The sequence below is a fragment of the Dermacentor andersoni genome, chromosome 10 (assembly GCF_023375885.2).
Source record: "Dermacentor andersoni chromosome 10, qqDerAnde1_hic_scaffold, whole genome shotgun sequence".
In the NCBI taxonomy this organism is placed as follows: Eukaryota; Metazoa; Arthropoda; class Arachnida; order Ixodida; family Ixodidae; genus Dermacentor; species Dermacentor andersoni.
This window is the reverse complement of record NC_092823.1, coordinates 2,117,301-2,143,093: the sequence shown is the minus strand read 5'-3', so window position 1 is coordinate 2,143,093 and position 25,793 is coordinate 2,117,301. Positions and strand designations below refer to the sequence as shown.

The window sequence follows — 25,793 nt, the reverse complement described above, 5'->3', positions numbered from 1 at the left end:
TGCGCAATGCAAGAAGCTGCCCGCGGAACGATAGTATAAGTCAACAACAAAGCTGTCCGCGAGACGGGTTTCAATGTTCACACAGTTCAGAGGCTCACAAAGCGTGCAAAAGATCACACTGAAGGAACTATTTGTCAAAAACAGTAACGATAAGCTGGGGGAGAGCTTACCGGCCGCCGTTCAGCCACGTGTCGCTCGCCGTAGTAGAGTGCGGTAGAATATGCCAAGCCCGTTTGCAGCCTCCGACAGATGCGAGCGTTACAACACACCAGTCGCTGAGGTCTTGGGTAACGATGCTTGGACCGCAATTTTTCAGCTCCCCATTCTTGGTCCCAACAAGGCCTTGAGCAACCGCGGTTTAAAAACGTGCTCGCCAGGTTAGCAGACATGGTCGAAGTAGCGGGAAGGCTCCGCGATGTATTTACGCAGGACGCGGCCTGCCTCAGAGCGAAAGCGCCAACGGTCGACGCGTGCCAGCGGATTTCCGAGCACTACGCACGAAGCAGCGGCTCCGGCGGCCACGCCGGCGTCCAGAGAAGCGAAGATGCTGATTGGTTGGCGGGCGCAGCATGACGTCTCGTGGTTTGGCCCATCTCACCTATCGCGCTGTTGGAATCGTTCGCGCGAGCCATAGAGTTTCGTATTAGTATACCTAGAGGCAAATCTGGCGCTGCGATCGTTCAACCATCATGGGAATGATGGGAAGTACAGGCTTCGGATTGGCATTCTATTAACTGGCAAACTAGTCTACAAGAATTTTTTTGGCGGTTTTGGTTTCGCTCCAAGCGCAATTGCTATAACCTGCAGTGGGACAGTGCAACGCAAAGCTCTCTGCCTTTGTTATGTTGCTCGGAGTGGTGATAGCGCGCTGGGCCAGCGACTCGGACGATGCTTGTGTCGCAGTGTGGCGTCGAAGCCGTGACGAGAAAGCGGCGGCATCGTAAACGTTGAAATAACATGTTTTGAGCGTTTGGACCTTGGTTTGTTAAGTGCGTTAGGTTGGCACTGTAGCGTTACGTGCTTCATGAAACTTCAGAATAGGACAAAGAAGGCGCTACTGATACAAGATATATACAGTTGTACTTCTAGTGGCTTGACAATCAAATTTTATTGAGGGCTTCATTACGTGCTCGTTTATGTGCTCATTGGAATGCGTGTTTTAGGACTTTGAGAACACAAACTTACTTGTGATAGGAAAGATAGCTGCTTCCTAGCTCTAGTCTAGTGTCGCACAATGTGTACCCGCAAAGCCACGCTGTAACGCTTCGGAAGCGGTACGCCAATATAAAATATGATGAAGCATACTCGTAGGAGGCCACTAGCGTCCTAGCTAGCACTGCAGCAGATGTGCTTAAAAGTACGTGAAGACGTTCAGCAATCGTGACAGCCGACGCAACCTTTCGAAAGAGCGAGAGAGTTCGCAAGTGCCTGTCGTCTGCGAGAAAAGTCTCGCGTTTGCAGCGAGCAGGTGTCGTAGCAGACGACACTTCTAGCATTCCGCTCAAGGGCGCAACGCTTTGTCGCAATGCAACATTTTTATTTCTAGAAATACTTGATGAGTATTTTTATATAAGTACATGCACGGTTGTTTTGCTGTTGCAAAAATGAATAAATAATTATTCTTTGGCGTTAAATTGAGAACAGAATCGCACAAGTATGCATACCCTGGTGTGTCCTGGTGACAAACCATAGTAAACCGTGCTTCCATCTCAAAGTCATACAAAGTTTATGTAGCGTGTTGTACATTATATAACATAGTGCAGAAATAGAATTAGATTTTACGAGATAATATTTGAGTATAGCTTTGTTTACTGCACCAGAAGCAAACGTCACTAGTCTGAAGACCGAAGTCAATCCGAAGCCTGTACTTCCCATCATTCCCATGTAGGTTGAGCCAACGCTCATGAGAACCCCCGGAGACACTAGCGCCACATTTCCCTCTAGGGTTTATTTAGAAACTCTATGGCGCGAGCTAACCGGCTAACATCGACGCGCAGTCTTTGACCCAGCTGGTGCTTTGATACTGTAAGTTCTAAGCGTGACCTCCCATCGCTGCAGCGCACGACGTTTCAACCATAGAGAAAGGGATAGAACAAGAGCGGACACTCGGCGAAAATTGGAAACAGGAAACAGGTCACGCTATAGTATTAACACCGATGAATTGGGGCCGCGAGCATCGAAAAAAAGAAGAATGTGAAATGAGATTAACAGAAATTGTTTTATTTTTTTATTCTTTCCCGGGAAAATTAAAAATATCTGCGTATAAATGAAATTAAACTTTGCGGCTTACTTCCGTTGCCTAGCGACAGGCGAACCGGCGAATGACGAGCCAGATGTTTGCATCATTCGTCAGACAAACCGCCGAAGCGAGGGAGACCGGCCGCGCATCTGAGCGTTGGACTGTTCGGGCACCCGTCTGCCTATTTTTCTATATTGGGATTTAGCCTGGTTTGGTGGCCTCCCGGCGAATTATTGCGTTCATTCGGAACTTCGACATGGCAGCACTGCACTATTGGACTACGGCGAGGTGAGAAACCTTGTTCGACAGTCTGCGACGCACCTCAAGCAATTAGGCTTACTGCCCGGCACCTAGGCTAGACTTGTGACGCAGTTAATGAAAAACAGCGTGGCCATCGTGGCGCAGTTAACTTGAATTAATGAATCGTACTGGGAGATGTTTGCGACGCTTTCTTTGAGCCCCAATATTATTTTAACTCATTTCGGTAGTTTTTGGGCACGCTAGTCGCACAGGGTGCTGTGACGCAGTTTCGCGTGTAGTGAATTTTACTGCGACAAGTTTTGGCGCTTTCTCTGACTGCCAACATTATTGAAACTAATTTCATTACTTTTTGGGCTGCCTTTCGAGTGCAGTGGGCGCGCCTGGCGCTGTGACTCGGTTAGCGAAAATCAGCTCGGCCGTGGTGCGCGGATTCGCGCTTTAATGCACTGACAAGTTCACGGCGCTTTTCTTTCTCAGACGCGCAACATTGTTGAAAATTATTTTCAATACTTTATGTTATGAGGCACGCTCGCCGCGCCTGTTGTGACGCAGCGAAAAGCAGCTCGGCCATGGTGACAAAGTTAGTTTGGCGCGTACTGAATCTTACTGCGACAAGTTTGTGGCAATTTTTATGTCCCCGGAACAATTTAAGCCTTATTTCAGTACCCACGCTTGTCGAAAACGCGACGAGCAATCGTCAAGAGTGATAACACGGGAGTGCGTTGCTTGCGCCTGCAGAACGCACAAGAGATAAGCCAAGGAGCTCAAACGCCAGGAACTAGTAACTCGAAAATTCTGTCTTCTGAACGGCACCCACGCATTTTGTCTTGAGTGCGAGTAGAAGGAATTCTGCGAGCGTCCAGCATGCTCTGGTTGAGAGCCTGTGTTCTGGCCAGCTCTGTGTGTTCGTAGCGTACTATCGCGTCGGTTGTAGCCAAGTTCGCGAAACGCGCCGTTGCCCGCGCATTCGTGCTATTAAAGTGCAGGAAGTAAGTATTGGGAAGAGGGGAATGCTTGGAATTAGAATGTGTTTGTGGTATGTATGGTATTGCTTGGGATGACCCTATTGCAAAAAAATGCCTGTGGCTTAGCTAAGGTTAAGCCCAGGATGCGAAGCATACTAGCCTTTATTTTAGTTGTTGAACCACTGTTTAGCCTGGTGAACTGCTGTTGCTTGGCTATATTTGGTTCGGCTAGACGAAGAAACAACTCATGCGTTACTCTGCTTCGCCTTCAAGAGTGGAACGCGACAGCGTTCCCGTCGACCCGCCAAGGGGTGTAAGACAATGGGCTACGGCGCAGCGACTACGCGCCCCGCATAGGACGCGGTGAGCGTCGAGCAACGCAGTGTTCGGCGCGGCAACGAAATGTGCGCCTGAGCAAGCGACGCACGCCTGAGCCTTAGAAACAGCTCGTTTCTAAGGCAACACCGCATTCACTAGAGGCGCTTTTGTACCGCTTTGAAGCATCGTACTCGTGGCTCAGTGGTAGCGTCTCACACTCCGGAGACCCTGGTTCGATTCCCACCCAGCCCATCTTGCAAGAGTTGAGCCAAAGCCACCTAGAAACAAGCGCAGCTGCTTATATACCGCCGCGACGCCGCGAGCGACGGCGCGAGTTGGGGCCCCGTTTCTCCTCTGTCGTGACGTCACGGTATCACGTGGTATGGCATGGGGTCACTAAAGGTCATTGAAGGCTACACCGCCGCGCCTGGTGTGAAACCAACGCGCTTTTTGGCGCTGGGTCGCACTGGGTACGCTGGCACTCGCTGGGACTCACTGGGACACCAGTGAGAACGCTGGATAAGAGCTGGGTCACACTGGAAGAGACGCTGGTTCCACTGCCATGACGCTGGGGCGCACTGGTTTGTGCTGTACAGGCGCTGGTTCTCGCTGCAGTTCGCTGGTTCGCACTGGAAACCGCGCTGGTTGTGTTTGTGCCGCGCTGGTTCCAGTACGCAAGGACGAGCGCTGCTGAACATTAAAGGCTTTATACAGTTTCATCGCTTGATACTAGTCTCTTGTCCTAAATAACGCTATATCTTGGGGTTATAAAACCCTATTTCGTGTCACAGCTTGGAATAAAGGTGCGTGAGCTGCCCTGTTTATTCATGCACATTTGAAACTGAAAATCGCTTTCGTTTTTATTTCATTTTCCCTTTTCACTGGCGGAAAGCTAAATTCTTGAACGAAACCACGTAAACGTAGAGGACGCCGCGTTATTTAGTAGTTCGCACGTAACGTATGACTGGGAGCTGTCGCCGTTGTCGCAGTGTTGTGGAATGGACAAGAAATGCAGAAGTCGTTCAGACGCGCGCGAACGGACCCCGAGCTCGAAGCCTATCTCTAACTGATATTATCGCACCGATAACAAAGCTGAGGCGATTCGTGCGCTTCCACTTTCCCTATTGTACTAAAAAAAGTTCTGAGGCTCAAATACACACATTTTAGCTTTCGCCAGTTATATATACCCGCGCCGAGATCGATCCCCACCGAAGCTTAGGCCTAGCGTATCCGCCGAGTCCGTCCTCACGCTATCGGCGCGTCTAGGCTCAGGAATCAAGAACTCTAACAAGGATAAATCACTCTATATTTCAGCTTTCGCATCGGTGTCCTTAAATAAACAATTTTTTCATGTCTACAGTGCCAGCACAAAAAGCGATGACCGCCGATGTGACGCGTCATAAACACGGATATACGTGCTATCGCCGCAGACTCCCGGCACTAGCCTGCGCTTCTCTGACGAAGATATGACTAGACAGGCGTGTTGACTGAAAGGCATCACTGAACTAAGGAAACGTTGCATATCCTTTGCGTGAAGAACAAGAAACGGCTATCGAAATCGGCAGTAACAGCTCATACACCGTCCCGGGTCGGCGGTTCATTTAGGACTTTTTTTCGATGTTAAAATAGCAATCGCAAGTGAAAATCGATGTTGTGGCACTTCCAAGCATGCTGCTGAATACGGACAGCAACTTTTTTTTTCTGGTACAGGCGTGAGTTTTAGTTGCTGGGCGATAGCCCATCAACCAGGCTTGTACGAGACCTAGCTTTGCGAAACAAACTGCTTCTCGGCTTTGACATGGCAAATTATCCGTGTATTTCCGTCTGATGGCGTAGCGTAGCGGTTAGTGCCTTTACACTTCTCAGCTCTCTCCCGTGTGTCTTTGACCTGCCCTTTCCAGTACTGCTCGCTATCACGATAGGCATCGAGCGGGACGCCCAAGTACTTGCCCGGGGTGGTCACCCTATGCACGTTGGCAAAATGATCTGGCTTCGTTGGCCACGATCCATGCCAGAGCCCGAGGCACTTCGACCAGTTAACTCCACTACCAGTGACATGGCTAAATTTACGGACACATTTGACAGCCTCAATTATGCTCCCCTGATCCTCCGCAAGAACAGCGACATCATCTGCATAAGCCAGCAGCTTCACTTCAACTGCTTGAAGCTTAAATCCCGTAATTGTATTGTTTTCAATCAATGTCATACACAGGGTTTCGATGTAGATACAAAACAACAGAGGGCTGAGGGGGCAGCCCTGACGCACAGAACGCTGCAGCAGCCTAATGGGAGCCCCCAAACTCTTATTCACGATCAATCTGGTCGTGCAGTTACGGTACGCCAGGGCGACCCCCTCGCAAATTACAGATCCGAGATTGGCATAGTCTAAAACGGCAAACAAGATTTCATGAGCGACGCAATCAAAAGCCTTCTCGAGGTCAATCTGTAAAATGGCAATCCGACTATTACAATCATCACCGCACTCAAGTACACTGCGCGCTTTGTGAATATTAGTAACAATAGTCCGGCCTTTAATCCCACATGTCTGGTGAAGCCCGACAATGTCCTGTATCACTGACTGCAATCTTCGCGCCAATATCTTCATAAAGATTTTATACTCGATATTGGTGAGTGCTATGGGACGATACGCCGTAACAGATCTTAATTTCGCTGCATCATCAGGAAACGTTACCAGTTAAGAAGTTGTTGGAGAGAAAAGGAGTATATTTACCGTGGGGAACGCACTGTTGAATTTGCAAGCAGCCAGAGACAATAGATCATGTTTGTTTAAACTGTTGGGAAGGTGTGTTCTTCTGGGATGTATTGCAGAGGACACTAAAGAAAGAATTTCCACTGGACCCGTATGGCATCCGTTACTTAAGCATAGATAATGAGGATGGGGTGCCTTTTGATTTAATTATGCTCTTGGGCCTTCATTGTATTTGGCGCGCGAGAATGGCAGGATACCACGTCGATAAAGATGCGCAGCCTGCACGTATATATTTCAGGGAAAACATGCACTGCTTTGTCGCTATCCATAAAGCGGCAGGGGAACCACCCGACTGGCTCCCAAGAGTAGAACCGTTGGTTGCATTGCGCGAATTTTAATTAGACTGCGCCAGCACAATGGTGGTTGAATATGTGCACATACAGAAAATGCATATTCTACTTTTGTATTAAATTTGGTGAGCGTTGCCTCTTGTGAAACTATGTACCACAGCAAGGCAATAAAGAAAAAAAAAAGATGGCGTAGCGTAGCGGTAGAGTGCCGGGCTTGTGATCTGTGGGTCGGATGATCGAATCCTGGTCGGAGCAGTTTTGTTTTTACGTTTTTTTCTTCTTTTTTTATTGTACTGAAACGCTCTTCGTTGCTTTCTGTATTCAATAAAATATATGCGGCGTCCAGGCACCGCATATTTAACGCGCTAGAACTGTTTTTCGCGCGAGTATCCAGTGCCTTCCAGCACATTGCACCTTCCCAGCGCCCCAGCATCCAGCGCGCTGCACTGGGCCCATAATCCGGCGCACTGGGTCCCAGTGGCACTGGGTTTTGCAATAGGGGAGTAGGGTATTCTCTACGCCGTGTGTAAATACGAACTGCTTTTGTTTGTAATGCCGCTCACTCACCACTTTCGCACGCTTCGCCTCTACAGGCATTATTCTAACATGTTAATACCAAAATAACGCTTGTAATTTTTTCAGCTCACGTCGTCTGGCGGAGCTTCCTGCGGAAACTACTGCTGCTTACCTGGTGCCACAACGTTGGATGAATGCACAAAAAGCCCGCGACGAGCATTTACAAAAAACAAAATAAACGTTAATTTTTCCTCATTTCACAAGGTGTCTTGCGTGATTATGAAATTGCACGTGGCACATATTCAATGGAGGGTTGTGAAGATCGTTCGCAATCAATTTTACTTAATAAAATGATTTCCAAATTAATATTTATTAAATAAAAATAAATATTTGCTGCAAAAGCAAAAAAAGATCACGGAGCCGGCGTGACGCGCACAAAACCGAAACCGGAAGTGTGCTTCAGGTTTTAACACCCATGGCTTGGTGCGCTGCAGTCAATTCGGCCGCTGGGCTCTATGGGAGTGTCCGCTCTTGTTGTATTTCTTTCTCTGTTTCAACCACGAATAGTTCGTTGACAAAACCAGTGAATGTGAAACGCTGCCTCCGCCAGACGGGAGGCGCTTCGCTCGCACGGCGACTTTACATGGGGACGCGTTCGAGGCATGCGTCTATTTGTCGTAAAAAATCCCTCACGTGACCTGATCCTAGGTGCCTAGGGACAGCATCGTTTAGGGAATTTTTGAGAAGGCGCGATGCTGGCGCCGAGCGACGCCGTGGCGTGTTCGTCCTCGGCGTGATCGTTCTCTGGACCGCACGTTGTTCAACATTGCTCATGTGATTGTGCGTGCGTTGCTTGTGTGTTGGTTGTAGGTTGCGTTACTTGGCGGAAAGCCGTGAGTAGTGGCGGTGCGGCAGTGCGGCTTTGGCCTCGGTGAGCTCTGGCAGTACAGAATCTGCGTTGTGTGACCCGTGCTTTCTTGAGAACCCGGCGGTGGTGACAGTTGAAATATCGAAGTGGCCTAGCGCCTCGGCAGCGAAGTTCTGCGAACCGCGATGTGGCGTTGCCGTGCCCGACTTTGATTAACGGACATCGATGGATGTGCTGCTCGCAGCAAGTCATGTAAATGCAACTCCGTCGACCGCCCACTGTTCAGCGCTGAATGTATGATTGGTGTGCGGTGCTTGAAACGAGTGGTGCAGCCGTGCAGATGGGGTGGCGGAGGAACAGAGTGACATAGGGGCTCCGTTTGCGCGTTCGCAGACATGTGCTCCTGTCTTGGTCACATTAGCGGCTGTCGCGGGATTGTGGTGTGCTAGCTCCTTGCCTAGTATGAAGTTTACGACGCTAACACACAGCATGTTCACGTTTTTCCGCGTTATATGTCATTTGCATGACGGCCGAGTTGAAAACGAGACATATGTCTGTGTTCTTTGCGTTTGTGTGTTGTAAATTACTTTCTATTGTGGAAGTTCTGGGAGTCTTATTACGCAAGGAGTGCGAACGTAAACATAAACACATATGTGTGTCTGAAATATTGAATTACCCATAATACCCTTGACGACTGATAAGTGGGCTACACGGCCCGTGTGAAGAAGAAGTATTTTAATGATTGGAAAATGTAGAGAGGTCGGCCGGATAATGGAGCATCTGGCTGCCCGTGTGAATCAGCTACCTATGTTCCGACGCTCTTCCGTATGGTGGACGCATGGTGCGCGTTTATTTCTGTACTGTTGTAAAAACCATTTGTTTATTCACTCAATACAAATGTACGGCTTCTTCGCCGCAGTACATTTTAGTTACTGTCAGACACACATATGTGTTCATGTTTACGTTCGCGCTCCTTGCGTAATAAGACACCCAGAACTTCCACAATAGAAAGTAATTAACAACACACAAACGCAAAAAACACAGAGATATGTCTCGTTATCAACTCGGCCGTCATGCAAATGACATATAGCGCGGAAAAACATGAACATGCTGTGTGTTAGCGTCGTAAACTTCATACTAGGCAAGGAGCTAGCACACCACAATCCCGCGACAGCCGCTAATGAGACCAAGACGGGAGCACATGACTGAACGCGCAAACGGAGCCCCTAAGCCACTCTGCTCCTCCGCCACCCCTGCTGCACGGCTGCACCACTCGTTTCAAACACAGCACACCAAACACACATTCAGCGCTGAACAGTGGGCGGTCGACGGAGTTGCATTTACATGACTTGCAGCTAGCGGCACATCCCTCGATGTCCGTTATGAAAAGTCGCACACGGCGACGCCACATCGCGCTTCGCAGAACTTCGCTGCCGAGGCGCTAGGCCACTTCGATATTTCGATTGTCACCACCGCCGGGTTCTCAAGAAAGCACGGGTCACACAACGTAGATTCTGTACCGTCAGAGCTCACCGAGGCCAAAGCCGCACTGCCGCACCGCCACTACTCACGGCTTTCCCCTAAGTAACACAACCTACAACCAACACACAAGCAACGCACGCACAATCACATGAGCAATGTTGAACAACGCGCGGTCGAGAACGATCATATTCACGTTGAGGACACACACGCCACTGCGTCGCTCGGCGCCAGCATCGCGCCTTCTAAAAAATCCCTAAACGATGCTGTCCCTAGGCACCTAGGAACAGGTCACGTGAGGGATTTTTGTACGGCAAATAGACGCACGCCGCGTTCGAGACGCGTCGCGAGTAAGAGAGAGAGAATAAACCTTATTCAAGAACTCTTCCGGTCCGGGTTCGCACGCTTCGTTCTAGTCTGCCAAGCCGAGCATCGTGATGAGCTCGATTATGGCACGTACGTAGTCGGAGGAGGAGTCCGCCAGCCACTCCTCAAGTGTCGTAGGTCTACGGGTGTGAGGGAGTTTGGAGTAACGATCGCATTTTGCTACGATTTCAAGCACAGACGCGCGTTCCTGGCCGCTTAGATAGTCGCCAGGATATCCTCACTGTGTTCGAGTGTGCGGACATGCGGGGGCACCAGTGAGCTATTTCCAACCCCTCATCCTCCCTCCTTGCTCTATCCGCTTTCACTTCCGATCACTGTCATCATTTTTAACTCGTGCGTGTTGGCGCGAATTCCTGCTGTTCCAGGGGATGGTACACTGATGCAAATGCTCAAAATCGTCATGTGCGTCTTTTCACGGTGTTCTGGCTGAGGAGACGTATATTGAAAAAAATTCCTGCAAAGCTCGTCTCACGGCACCAAAGCACTGGCGTTCTGCTTGCTTCTCGTTCCTGCTGCAACCCGCAGCCACGTTGTTCTTCAGCTGTCTGCCGTGGGCTCTTCGGCGACGAGCTTCTGGCATGTGCCGCAACGTGCGCTCGCGTGCTAACGTTTACTGTTGGTCCCAAATGTCCGCGCCCTGTGTCCCTACTGCTTAATGCTTTCCAGGATGAACTCCACCAAGGGTTCCCACAGCTGTGGCTCGTAACCCCGTCGGGGAGCGATCCACTCTTCCAGGAAATTGGTTGTAGGGGTGCAGGTATGTTCATGCACCAAGATATAAATATATGCAAATGCCTTGTAGCTGCATAGAACCAAGGTAGTGTTGTTTGCGGTCGCTTGTAGATAGTGAGATTATCTTTTGCATTCCGCTTGATTAGATAATTAGTCTTAGTTATTGAACTTCTCAAATATTATAATTAGATGTGAAGTGCCCATGACAAAATGTAGGGCCCGATGAAAAACTCCCGATACAGCCTTCTGTTGCTCAATACGTGCTACATAAAAGTGTTTTTCCGAACTTGAAACAATCCTGCGAATACACGCCGAGTGCCGTGAGCGGTCAGTCGCGCGGCAATATTGCGTGTATTCGCCGGATTCCTTCACGCTCGGAGAGTGAGTGAATAAAGACGTAATTGGAAAGCACGGTACTGACGGGTGACCTCGTGGCTCGGAAAAACGCTTACGTAGCACGCATTGAGATACAGAAAGCTGTATGGGCAGTTGTTCATCTCCCTCTGCAGTTCTCTCGTTGACACTTTTCATTTATGTAACTTTAATATTTGAGAAGTTGATTAATTAAGCAGTATAATTGTGTAATTAGGCTGAATGCAAAAAACAATCTCAGAATCTGCAAGCAACAGCAAACAAAGCTGCCTTGGTTCTGTCCACCTACGTGGCATTTGCATATCTTTAAGTCTTGGTGCATGATACTTGGGACACCCTGTATATTGCTCCAGGTGTTGCACGGTTGGGTATTTCCAAAGAATGTGTTTGTTAATGGCGTATGCTCGACATTTTGGGAATTTGGATGAATCTTGTAGTCTATGAAAATGGCGTGTGGGTATATTTAAAGTCTCTTTCCTTATGATTACTGATTGGCGTCTGATTAGCATGCTGCATAGCTTTTTCCAGCCAGGTGTCGTTGTCTCCTAGTTCCTCAACATACGCCTCTCTTTCGAGGTGTAATTTTCTGTGTAACGGCGGGTAATGTGTGGTTACGGCCAGGCAATCGAAGGACCTGGGTCATTGTATTTCACGGGACAGGGCGTTTGCTTTGGCGTTTCCTTCTATCCTGTGGTGGCCAAGCGCCTATTTGAGATGAACCATTACCTACTAGTTGTTTGAAGTCATGTGATCCTTGGTGATGATTTTAATTTGTGCCTGTAGCACATTGTTTGTGAATTGCGGTATGGCGTCAGCGTTATCAGTATTGGATGTGGCTAGGTTGTCGTGGTGCGTTATTGCGCTAGTGGTTGCTTATAATGCGCGCGCTGTTGCTTCTGGGGCGTTGTGGTATCCGTGCACGAGTTATGGCGGCTGCTTGAGCCATCTTTGTAGCTGTATCGAAGCTGGCATCCGTGTAGCAGTATATCATGCCTGTAGCCGGTACGCATTCCAAGTATGCTCGCGTTCGCTTTTTTGGTCTTCTCGCATGCTGCGTCTCGGGATTCAAGTTCTTCGGTTTCGGTGGCGTTCTAGGAAGGACCTGCTACGGAGGTGGCTATAGGCCGGAAGTACCACATTACGAGCCGCGCAATAACTGCTTTCTGGTTCGGATTTTTAGAGTCGTTGCTGTTGAGCAAGGCGGTGCACATTGATCCTGTCTTCGAATGGGTTTTAAATACCGGCTGCTTCGATTTCTGTAAAGAGTCGGCAGCGAGTACTCCCAGTGCCAACTTCGTGGTTTTTCGGTATTGAATGTTGACTGCTTTCCTCATGCTTTGGCGCGAGTGTCATGTAGGGGCAGCGTACAGCGCACGTGGTGTATTGGGGGGGCGGGTTCTGTTATTTTTCTCACTTCATGCTCTTTTGAGGCCCAGGTTATTTTTCTTGCAATTCGCCTAATCATGTGAGTGATTTGGTTTATTTGTGTAGAGCATTTTTCAATCCAGTGGTTTGCTTTCCCATCTTGGACTGTAAAAGCTAGGAGCGTGATGAATGGTTTTCTGGCTATTGCGTCGTTGTCAAGGTTTAATTGTATGAGATTTCTCCACTTACCCGTTTCTATCCGTCTTCCGTTGTGTGCCATTTCCGATGCCTCTAACGTATTCTATTACTGCGTCGAGGCGTCATTTCAAAAAGTACACCATAATGTTGTGCGGTCAGCGCATACAATGTAATTTAAATGCACATCAGTAAATTTTCTAGGCAAGTCTTTAAATGGTAAATTGAAGAGTGCAGGAGGTAATAAGGAACTGTGGGGAACGCATTTGCTCAAAGGAAAAGGTGGGCACTTGTGTCAGTGACACAGCTTTAATATACTTATAGATCTTGCCTCCGTGATTTACGTCATGTAGATTGTTGAGCACGGCTTGATGGCTTACATCATCAAACGTTTTGTCCATATCAACGCCTACAATTGTCCTACTTCGCGTAGTATTGCTTTGGTGGAGAATTCTTCTTGGATTCTGAGCATGCAGTGTTGCGTAGAGACATGCTCTTGACATTCTACCAGTGCTCTGCATAGTGCACTGCTGTGTTTCAAGTGTCACTCAAGCGGTGTTGGGCAATTTTTTCTGAACAGTCTGCCCAGACAAGTTGTCAGAAAAATCGCTGAGATTTTCGATTTTGTTCTGTGCCTTGTCTGGCTTAGCTACGGGAATCACTGTTGCTTCTTTCTATTCCTGTAGTACGCAGTTTCCTGTGCACCGTTAATGAAGTTGAGTAGGGTTTCCATGTATTTTTCGGGTAGGTTTTGTAGCTTAGTGTACATGCTTTTCTTCCCTCGAGTAGTCATTCTGTTTTCAATAATATTGTTACGCTAAGGACGAGTCAGTAAGACGAGCAACTATTTAAAGGTTGTATTTACAACAGCGGTTGCGCCGCCGACCGTTTAGAATCACAGCGAGAGCCCAGTTCGTTCTTCCTCCTCTTTTCTCGAGTGATGGCGCCCACGCGCCTCGTTGAAACAAGCAAATACCACACGCGTGTAGAATAATCCCCCGCCGGCAGAAGCGACGTCCCGGAGCGTCTAAATGTCACGACTGGGAGGGTGATACTGCTTCAGTCGTGTAACGTGCTCCACATTTCGGCAGCGGCGGCAGCACCCTGCAATCACCGCTAACTTTCGGCACTGTCTTCACGTTGTCGCAAGAATAGACGCTGGTTCGGACATAGCGGTGCCTGCCGCTTGGGCCCGTGGAAAGTTCGACATCGTGGTCAGCTGCAAAAAGGATCTTCTGGCTACATTTTCGGAAGCTTCGACCAACCTGACCGCGCTACCTCGTACAGCGGGACTACTGCACAGGCGCCATTGTAGAGTGTAGAGTGTACACCACTGTAGAGTGCAGCGAATGTCGTCGCATGTATCATTTAGGAAAGTGTGCAGGATTCACAGAAAAATCTGTCAAAGGTAAAAATGCTGCACAGAAGGAAACTTGGCGGTGTCCGCCCTGCCGTAGTCCGGGATCAGCTTCCGTAGATAGTAACAACCATGATGGTTCAGATATGAAAGCGATTCTGTCTTCCATTACTAAGAAGCTTGAAAGTGTTCCGATTTTTACAGAAAAGGTTCAAAAGATGGAGCACAGTCTACAGTTCATGTCAAACAAATTTGACGATCTTGAAAAAACAATCAGTCGCCAGGACAATGAAATTAAAGAGCTATGAAAGAAGGTAGCATAACTCAGGCAAAAGATGCTACTCGCGCAATCGCACAAAGTGATCTTGAGCGACAGAAAAATCAGCTAGAATACAGAAGCAGAAGGCGGAACTTGGACATTCATGGGGTCCGTGTAGTGCCGCATGAAAACCTGATTGCATCACTAAACACAGTCGCTGACAAACTTAAAGTTCCCCATGTGGTCGAATCGGACGTGGTATCTGTTCATAGGCTGCCAGCATGACCGGAGACAAAGCAGGAATAATTGTTCGCTTTCTTCAGCAAGAAACAAGGGATGCGTGGTTAACGAAGAAAAGTAACCTGAAACAGTCCGACCCGATGGTTTTCATTCAAGAGAATCTGACGCGGCACTGCCGGAAACTGCTCCGAGAATCAAAGAAAATGGCTAAGGATAAAGGCTACGAATACGTCTGGTACAGCCACGGTAAGGTTCTGGTGCGGAAGACGAAAGGAGCACGTGCTGTTCACATTGGGAGCTATGCTGACCTTAACCGACTCTAGACAATCTAATCACCGTTATGTTCCTTTGTGAAAGTAACTTAAATGACAAATCACCATTATTATCTGCCAAATGACCTAAACGACATTGTATGTCGGCTACCTCCTAATTCATGCAGATGCGTGCACCTAAATTCGAGGTCGATTAGAAGTAAAGTCTCATGCCTAGAAGATTTTTGCACTGAATATTCATTCCAATACTCCGCCATAATGCTGCCTGAAACTTGGAGCACTAACGAATGCGACGTCTTTAGACTGTCCAATTACAGGACATTTTATTTAAATCGCATGCACGGCCGTGGTGGGCGTGTTGCTTTGTTGGTTTGCGAAAGCGTTGAATGTCAGCTATTGGATTACTTTACCCAGACAACCCCTGATCATGAAATGCTTTGTGTACGTGCAAACAATAACGTGTTTTCAGTTTGCAATATCGCCATTTGGTGGTCGATAACAGTTTCTTGATTTTTGTGATCAATTCCTTTCATATATGGCAGAAAATAAGTATACAATAATTGCTGGGGGAGACTTTAACATTGACGTCAGTTCTACAGGCTCTGTTAGCCGTGACTTCAATACTATCATACTGTCTAATGGTTCCATAAACACAATTGCCGTACCCACGAGAGGGGCACTTGAATGCGAGTCAGATCTATAGATCTTTATATTACAAATTTGTTTGAGAATAATATTAGGTCAGGTGTTTTGTCATGATGTATCAGTGACCATCTTCCAACATTCTTATGTGCGAAGCTATTCACACAAAGTAGAGCGATGCCTCGAATGAATAAGTTTCAGTTAATTACACCTGTGGCGCTCAGTGCATTTCGTAACAGTCTATTGCAGGCAGATTGGAGCGATATAAGGAAATCTCTTGACGCAAACAATGCTTACAATACATTTATTGCAATTTTCAAACGATTATATCATTTGAATTTTCAGTTAAAAGAGCGCAGATTATATTGTAAAACAGGAAAACCATGGATAACGCCTGAGATGCGTCATCAAATCAAAACAAGAGATAAACTTTACCAAACCTTCCTACATACTCATTTACCGGAGGACTGGCTGGCCTCCAAGTCTTATCGTAACAAACTTACAAAACGCTTTCCGATCCGCGAGAAATCAGTATCAATCCACATATCTTGAAGTTCCTGGCAATCGTCCTCACGTACTGTGGTCTAGATTAAACACACTCCTTCATCGCGGCTACTGTACCGCCCCTGTTTCAAAACTAGAAGTAGTCGGTATTGATATGGATGGATCAGATTCGGCTGGCGCATTTCATAATTTTTTCACTGTTATGATAACGGCGGAACCCCGGGGTGCGAATACGTTAGTGCTCACAACGCTCAATCATTGTACTTGCGTCCTGTCACCGCCCACGAAGTCTTATCAACAACAAAAAGTATAAAAAATAGCACCAGTTGTGATATCGACGGAATTCAAATACGTCCTGTCAAAGACGTGTCTGATGTTATCGCACCGATTTTAGTCGATATCTATAATATTTGTTTAACTAACTCTGTCTTTCCTTTAAATATGCAAATAGCAAAAGTGACCGTGCTTTACAAAAAAGGTGACCGAAATAACTTTGGCAATTATAGACCCGTGTCTATCTTGCCTGTGTTCTCAAAGGCCTTCGAAAAAATTCTGCACACTCGATTTTCAAGTTTCATTGATAAATATAATGTATTTACGCCTAATCAATTTGGTTTTCGGAAAAATAAATCAGTTGAACTGGCGCTCCTGGAGCAAAAAGAGTATATTCTTAAACAATTTGAAAATAAGGCGCTCGTTCTCGGTATCTTTATTGATTTTTCAAAGGCCTTTGATTTAGTAAACCATAAATTATTTTTAATGAAATTGCATTGCTATGGTATTCGTGGACAAGCCTTAACGCTTATTGACTCTTATTTATCGAACAGACAGCAGGTCGTTCAGATAAGCGACTCTATTTCTGGAGTGAAACCTTTGCTGTATGGAGTGCCACAGGGCAGTATTCTAGGCCCACTATTATTTAATATCTATCTTAATGACATTGTAAATATTAATTGCGATGCGAAATACATAATATATGCTGATGATACCAGCATACTTTTTTCAGGGCATGATATTCACTAGCTTATCAGAACTTGTAATCACACAATGAAAACGCTAGAGAGATGGTCAGCAGCAAATGCTATGCGTATTAACAAAAATAAAACAAAAGCTGTTATATTTCGACCAAAAAATCAAATTATTCCACCTCATGAAGACATAGTACTGAGTACTCACACTATTGAAATAGTTGACCATTTTAAATGTCTGGGCATATTTTTTCCGCGAATATGAGTTGGTATTACCACGTAAGACATGTTCTGCAAAAATTAGCTCAGGTGACAGGTGTAATTGGTCGGCTTCGATACTTACTTCCAAAAGGAGTCAAGCTTCTACTCTATCACTCGCTCTTTACCAATCGTTTAAATTATTGCCGACTAGTATGGGGTACAACGACGGTCACTAATCTAAATCAAACATACTTGGTTCAGAAAAAATGAATTGGGCATATTTTCAATGCACCTTTTGCAGCATCTACTAATGTTTTATTCTGCAGTTCAGGAATAGTCAAAATACACCAGACATACAATTATACGTTAAGCAGAAAATTCAAATTAGAAACTTGTAAGAACATAACAAATTTGCGCGTTCTGGCCAATTTAAGAATTAGGCATTTAAATTATCCCACGCGTCATGGAGAAAATTGGGAAGTAGACACAGTACGATTAAATTCCGGAAAAGAGCGCTTGCCTTACACTCTCAGGTCAATCACTATGACCTTAACAACTTTGACTTGTTTGATTGTTCATATAAGGATATCCCCAAGTTATACACAGTGATGTATACCTCTGAGATTTCTACTACTTAACACTGGTTGTACTACAAATTTTGTCTTGTTTATCAAATGGATAACCGTATCGAATTGTTTCATCTGGTTGTATGAAACTATTTGTAACAAATTGATTTCTATATTGTTTTTTTCCTTTACATTCAGTGTATTTATTCTGGACATTTGTAATTTGATAGCATTTCAGATATCCATTTTTCTAAGAAACTGTTCTGTATTTATTTTTGGACGACTGTAAAAACTGCCTTAACTTCTGTATTACCTTAGCATTTCCCTACTGTGTGCCCTATAGTACTACGCTGTCGTCTGTTAAGTTTCAATTTTTGATTTATTTTGCGGTAGTGCTGTTACCGCTCCGAAATTTTTCCACGGAGCTCGTGTCGCAGAAAGGCCGGTGTCGTCGGCGTCCGCGGCGTTGGCCGTGAGCGAAAAATCCCGGCAGGCAATTTATAAATAAAAACAACTTGCAACATGGCCTGCGTGGGAATCGAACCAGGGTCTCCGGAGTGTGAGGCGGAGACGCTACCACTCAGCCACGAGTTCGATGCTTCAAAACGGTACAAAAGCGCCTCTAGTGAATGCGGTGTTGTCTTAGAAACGTGCCGTAGAAAGTTATACTGCGGTGTATATCGGTAATTATGAGCATGTAACTTATAGAAGTTGCAGTTACACGAGAGCGAAGTACGTTTCCACTACATTTCTTCTGCGCTTTCCGCACACGCAGAGCCATCTTGCGGCAAACACAGAAGACCCCCTCCTCTCAATGTACGGCGCTGCTCCGACAGGTGGCGCGCCACGCGCGCATTGGGGCTGTGCGGGGACCGCTGCGAGGCGCGTCGCGGTCCCGACTCCCTCTCCCCTGACGACGCTTCGCTGTGCTCTCTCACGGGTTGCACAGTCAAGCGTCCTTCTTTTCTTTAGATCACTATCTATATATCTCTCTGCCCGTGCAGATCCCGACGTTTGGCTGGCGTAGATCGTTTCCCCCTCCGAGACACCGAGTTCTTTGGTTCGTTCCGCTTGCTCAGGCGCACGTTTCGTTGCCGCGCCGAGCACTGCGTTGCTCGACGCTCACCGCGTGATTGGTGGGTGCAAAGTCCGATGCGGGGCGCCTCGTAAGTGATCGCTGCGCCGTAGCACATTGTCTTACACCCCTTGGCGGGTCGACGGGAACGCTGTCGCGTTTCACTCTTGAAGGCGAAGCTTAAGCGTCCTCCAATTTTTGTCACAGTCCTTCTTTCTGTATCATTGACAGAATGAAAATAAAGATTGATAGATATCACTGGACTGGGAAGCAGATGCGGCGTCAGGGGCGACTTCGTAGGTGACGGGAGTCACGGAGCACTTAGTATGGGCCTGTGTAATGAGACAGCAGTTTTTTTCTGACAGGCCGTCCTGACGTGACGGAGACCATAGAAGCACCAAAGAACCATGCGGGAAGTGCACGTCTCGGTGTCGCCGGTCGTAAAATCGCCTTTGACTCTCTTGGGATTTCAGAAGGCGCTCAAGGGCAATTTCCCTTGCGTGGACACAGCGGACGATGGCATCAAGTGCATATTGACACAAAGATGTGGGGCTTCCGCACCGCAGAACGGCGCGCGCAAAGGTCGGCGCCGTGAAAGACGATGAAGTGCATAAGCTGCACGCTCTCCTTCTGGCCCGCCATTAAAGAGAAACGTCTTATTTGTAACACTCCGTCTCCAACCTACGTTACATTTTTCTGGTGGAGGTGCTGGGTACATGGTACCACTCCCAGATCGAACACCGTCCACAAGCCCATTACGAAGTCCGGTCGAGCTGACTCCTGTGCACGTACGGACAAGCCGCCGACTTCAAGGACTGCCACCGGAGCACGAGCCGCTGTCCAACCAAGTCAGAAGGATGAGCACGTCGGTTCCATCATCTTCCTCGACCGCGCCGACCGAGCTCGTCCTCAACCAGCCGCGAATCCCCACGTCCTTCCATGGGGACACCTTCGAGGATGTAGAGGACTGGCTCGATCACTTTGAGCGTGTCGCAGAATACAACGGCTGGACTCCAGAGCGCAAGCTACGCAACGCCTACTTTGCCCTCGAGGACTATGCGCGGACATGGTTCGAGAACCGTGAGGCGGCCCTATCGAAATGGGAAGAATTCCGACGGCAGCTAATCGGCACATATGCCAGCCTCGATCGCAAGGAGCGAGCTGAATCTGCAATCCAGGCGAGAGTACAGCGGCCGAACGAAAGCGTCGCAATGTTTGTTGAAGATATGTGCCGACTTTTCCGACGAGCGGATCCCTCCATGCCGGAAGAAAAGAAGCTCAGGAACTTGATGCGTGGTGTTAAGCAAGAGTTATTCGGTGGCCTAATACGCAATTCACCAAAGACCGTTGCAGAGTTTCTTGCGGAAGCCATATCAATGGAAAAGGCACTGCAGCAGCGAACACGCCAGCACAACCGCGACGTGTCGACCCTATCGCGTGACCCTCTCGCTATGCCCTTGGACAATACCGACACGTTGCGGGAGCTCGTTCGGCTTGTTGTTCGAAAAGAGGTCCAAAAGCCTCAGGTGGCTCCAGCATCGGTACAGCGACTCGCTCTGGCTGAGGTCGTCCGGGAAGAAATCAGGCAGGCAGTGCAAATCCTGGAGTGTAGCGAGACACCACAGTACGAGGTACGGCAGCCACAGCCTCGTATGTCGTATGCGGAAGCTGCGCGAAGTTCGTTGTCTGCGAATTTTCACGATGCGCGCGACGTCCCGGACTATCATGGTGTGCGCGCCGTTGAACAAGCAACTGACGACTTCAGGCCCCGCCGCACGCCATTCATTGCCGAAACACGACCACCCCGCAAGAGCGACGTATGGCGCACCGCTGACCGGATGCCCTTGTGTTTTCATTGCGGTGAAGCCGATCACCTGTACAGGGCGTGTCCTTACCGCCGAGCTGGGCTCCGTGGATTTTCACTGAATGCGCCGTGCCCGCGCAATGGTGAACGCCCCCTGGAGATTGAAGCATACCTCGCGGACGCCAGGACCTCGTTTGCCCCACGATTCCGTGAACCCCGGTCACCGTCACCTGCCCGAAACAGGTCTTCCAGCCCCCTCTTCACGTCGAGAGCAACGAGGCGTCGCTCACACAGCCCTGCCTCTCGGGAAAACTGAATCCAGCGACCTGTGGAGGTGAGGTCACTGACGTTGCGAACGCTGGAGATCCTCCACTACGACCACCGCGATATGACGTAATTGAGACGCAGAGAAAGCAGTGTAGTTCCGTGTCAGTATCTTGCGACGTACCAGTTAGCATAGGTGACGACGAAGTCACGGCGTTAATCGACACGGGTGCGGACACATCTGTTATGAGCCAGAATCTCGCGCGTATACTGAATAAAGTTTCAACGCAATGGACCGGAACTCAGATTCGTACCGCAGGAGGGCATCTCATAACTCCAATGGGCCGGTGCATGGCGCGAGTCAACATTCGGGGCTTCACGTACATCGGCAACTTCGTCATTCTTACTGAATGTTCAAAGGACCTTATACTCGGCATGGATTTCCTTCAGGCGAACGGCGCCATAATTGACCTGCAAGAGTCTAGAGTGAGCATCGCTACTGCGCAAGCTATAGCGAACAGTAATGACAACGACCATGACGTCGCGCTTCGCGTAGCTGACGATCACATCACGTTGCCACCCAAGAGCAGCGTGCTTACCCTTGTCCGATGCGACATGGAGGACGACGCCGAAGGAATTGCTGAGGCGAACATTCCCCTGCTTCTTGAGCGCCACATTTGCATAGCCAGAGGGCTTCTTGAGGTGCGAAAGAAATGTTCAGTCGTTCTGCTAACGCATTTTAGCAACGAATATCGGCATGTACCGCGAGGAACGACAATTGCATTCCTTCGCGAAATCACTTACGTAACTGACATTGCTACATTTGAAACCGCATCGTGTCAGCATACTGGGTTACCCAGCCTAAAAGAACGGATTCACGTTAACGCCGCTCTGCCAGACCACCAGAAAGATTGTCTACTGAGTATCGTGAATGAATTTGCGCACTGTTTTTCAACGTTATCCAAAGTGCGGCGCACGTCCCTCACAAAGCACCGCATCATTACGGACGAGTCCGCACGTCCTGTTCGTCAGCATCCCTACAGAGTGTCTCCAGTGGAAAGGGAAGCGATCAAGCATCAGGTGAAAGAGATGCTCCAAGACGACGTGATCCAGCCGTCCACCAGCCCGTGGGCCTCCCCTGTGTTGTTAGTCAGAAAGAAAGACAACACACTACGCTTCTGTGTGGATTAGAGAAAGTTGAACCGTGTCACCAAGCGCGATGTTTATCCATTGCCACGCATCGACGACGCACTGGATCGTCTACAACATGCCAAGTTTTTTCATCGTTGGATCTTAAATCAGGGTATTGGCAAATCGAAGGTTATGAACAGTATCGTGAAAAAACAGCGTTTGTGACACCTGACGGGCTTTATAAGTTCAAAGTTCTCCCCTTCGGTCTTTGTTCCGCACCTGCCACCTTTCAGCGGATGATGGATGACATGCTTGCTGAACTCAAATGGCAAATCTGCCTCGTATACTTGGACGACGTCGTCGTGTTCTCGAGCAGGTTTGACGAACATCTCGACCGACTCGAGAGTGTCGTCGCTGCGATCCATACTGCCAGCCTCACCATCAAGCCTGAAAAATGCTACTTCGGCTTCCAAGAGCTCAAATTTCTTGGCCATGTCGTTGGTCCTGAAGGCGTCCGACCAGACCGCGACAACTTAGCCGCCGTAGCCGAGTTTTTACCACCCACAGACAAGAAGGCTGTCCAATGCTTCCTTGGTTTATGCGCATATTATAGGCACTTCGTCGAGGGATTCTCGAGAATTGCTGAACCTCTGACACGGCTCACACGCGACGATGTCCCTTTCATTTGGGCGGACGAGCAGCAGCAGTCGTTCAATGAATTGCGCAAGCGTTTGCAAGAGGCCCCAATACTTGCTCATTTCGACGAAGACGCTGACACTGAAATTCATACTGACGCCAGCAATGCGGGTCTCGGCGCTGTTCTTGTGCAGTGGGAAGCTGGTGCGCAAAGCACCATTGCTCCTGCAAGCCGCAGTCTCATCAAGGCTGAGAAAAACTACTCAGCCACTCAAAAAGAATGCTTAGCGGTTGTGTGGGCCATTAGTAAATTCCTACCATACTTGTACGGTAGACCCTTTAAGGCAGTCAGTGACCACCACGCGCTGTGCTGGCTTGCCAACCTCAAGGATCCTTCAGGCAGACTAGCACGCTGGAGCCTGCGCCTACAAGAGTGCGACATTACAGTTGTCTACCGATCTGGAAAAAAGCACAGTGACGCTGACTGTTTGTCACGCGCACCACTCCCTACGACGTCATCGGACCCTGACCATGACTTGCCGTTTTTTGGCGCTATCGACGCCATAAAAATGGCCGAGCACCAGCGCGCTGACCCTGAGCTGCTGCCGCTGATCGAGCACTTCCAAGGAGTTGAAGGTGTTTTAGCCCGCTCGCTCGTGCGCGGCTTATCATCATACTACTTGCACAACAGCGTCCTTTACAGGAAAAACTGCGCAAGAGGCCCCAATACGTACCTCCGTGTCGTGCCGTCAGCGCTGCGCCAAGACATTTTGCAAGCGTGCCATGATGAGCCATGCGCGGGACACCTGGGATTCGTTAAGACATTAGCAAGGATAGAAGTATTACTGGCCCCGGCTTTATTCTTCTGTACAACGGTACGTGAAGAGCTGCCCGATTGTCAGCGCCGCAAGATACCACCAGTCAAACCGGCCGGCTTTCTCCATCCTGTAGACCCTCCTCAAGCACCGTTCCAACAAATAGGAATAGATCTACTTGGGCCATTCCCACTGACCTCTTCACGCAACCGATGGATAGTTGTCGCTACCGACTACTTAACCGGGTACGCCGAAACCGAAGCTATCCCTCAAGCAAACTCCTATGAAGTGGCCAAGTTCTTTGTACGCCACATCGTCCCACGACATGGTGCACCGTCTGTTGTCATCACCGACCGCGGTACAGCATTTACAACGGAACTTATGCAGGACGTTCTCCAGCTGACGTATTGCTCTCACCGCAAGAGCACAGTGTATCACCCTCAAACCAATGGATTAACTGAACGTCTGAACAGAACGCTGGCTGATATGCTCTCCATGTATGTCGAGGTAGAGCACAAGACGTGGGACGAGATTTTTCCCTATGTGACTTTCGCGTATAACTCTGATGTACAGGAGACTACACAGTTTACGCCGTTCGAACTTGTATACGGGTGCCACGTCACGTCAACACTTGACGCAATGCTACCTCTGGCTGATATTAGCCCGACCAGCGAACAGGCGGAAGAGTTTGTACAAAGAGCCGAAGAGGCACGCCAGCTTGCTCAGAATCGTATCCGGAGCCAACAGCATACAGACACCCTTCGATACAACCAGAGTCGACGCGACGTCCATTACAATACCAGCGCCTGCGTGTTGGTCTGGACGCCCGTCCGTCGCCGTGGACTCTCGGAAAAGTTGATCCGCCGGTCCCTACAAGGTTACGCGCCGCCTCAGTGACGTAACGCGGTCGTCCCCTGCAGTTCCGAACCCGGTTCGCTCCGTCGTCGTCCTCGCGCTGAAGTTGTTCATGTAGTGCGCATGAAACCATACTATGCGCGTACGTGAACGCCGAGATGCACCTGAGGAGTTCCACTTCTTATGTCGCTGAAAGAACTTTGTGACGGGACCGAGACGGTCGCTTTTCGCATGGGGGCAATTGACACAAAGATGTGGGGCTCCCGCACCGCAGAACGGCGCGCGCAAAGGTCGGCGCCGTGAAAGACGATGAAGTGCGTAAGCAGCACGCTCTCCTTCTAGCCCGCCATTAAATAAACGTCTCTTTCGTAACACTCCGTCTCCAACCTACGTTACAATATTCACTGGTTTGTGCTGCGTAAACAGGGAGAGTTGTGTCAAGGGGCAGTGGTGGTTCTCGGCCGAAAAGAATGAAAAATGGGGGATAACCGGCTGTGTCGTGGCGCGAAGAATTATAAAGCAAATGTGACAAATGGTAGAGCCAGGTACCAGTCAGTGTGGTCTGATGAGACATACTTCGCGAGCATGTCTGTGAGAGTGCGATTGAGACGCTCCGTGAGGACATTTGTTTGCGGGTGGTATGACGTGGATAGCTTGTGCCCACTAGCACAGGACTGCAGGATGTCCGCGATAACATTTGATAGGAATTTCCGGCGACGGTATGTGGGAAATTGTCGCGGATCTCCATGTAATAAAATCACGTCGCGTAGAAGAAAATCAGCGATATCGGTGGCGCAGCTTGTAGGAAGCGCTCGGGTGATGGCGTAGCGCGTGGCGCAATCCTTCGCGACAGCCATCCATCTGTTCCCAGAGGAAGAAAGAGGAAAAGGGCCAAGTAAGTCGTTCTAGAGCATTGCCTAATCACTTTAACTTGACTTTCTGGTAACCTTTAGTGTCCCTTTAACACTTCTTCCTCAGTTCACACTGTCCACTCGCTCTGCCACTGTACTGACCAATCACTTCTGTTCCTGGCCAGTTCGCCTCAACATGGGGTCTCCAGAAGTCCATGGACCCAATACGGATTGGAGCACGGGCACTGCTCTCGTTTTCCTGTGCTGAAGCTGGCTGCTCCCCATCTCACTTCTTCGCTGGTAAACTTGCAGCATCACAATGAATGCCCATCACTGCCGATGCATAGATCTTTATTTAATCTTTAGGAGCGGGTACTCCGTGAATTCGCGCTGCCCTTATTTTCCATTTTAGTACTTCTTGTCTCTTCACTCCGTCTTTACTCACTGGCTTTAGCTTCGCAAACCTTTTTTTATAATTTATTGGCTTTTGTTACTACATTTCTTTTGGATCTTCGAGACCGACGATCCCTGTTCTTTTATGTTGGGATTGGCTGTTTATGCCCGTTGTAACTTCAGGTGGTGCGGGCTTACCCCCA

At 48.6% G+C, this 25,793-nt stretch overlaps 1 long non-coding RNA gene across 1 annotated transcript; it reads left to right on the top strand.

Moving 5' to 3' along the window:
* The first annotated feature begins 2,160 nt into the window (after positions 1-2,160).
* Positions 2,161-7,769, top strand: LOC129382014 (uncharacterized). Its single transcript, XR_008610102.2, has 2 exons — positions 2,161-2,527; positions 7,486-7,769. It is a non-coding gene; the product is annotated as an uncharacterized lncRNA (long non-coding RNA).
* Positions 7,770-25,793: the final 18,024 nt, after the last annotated feature.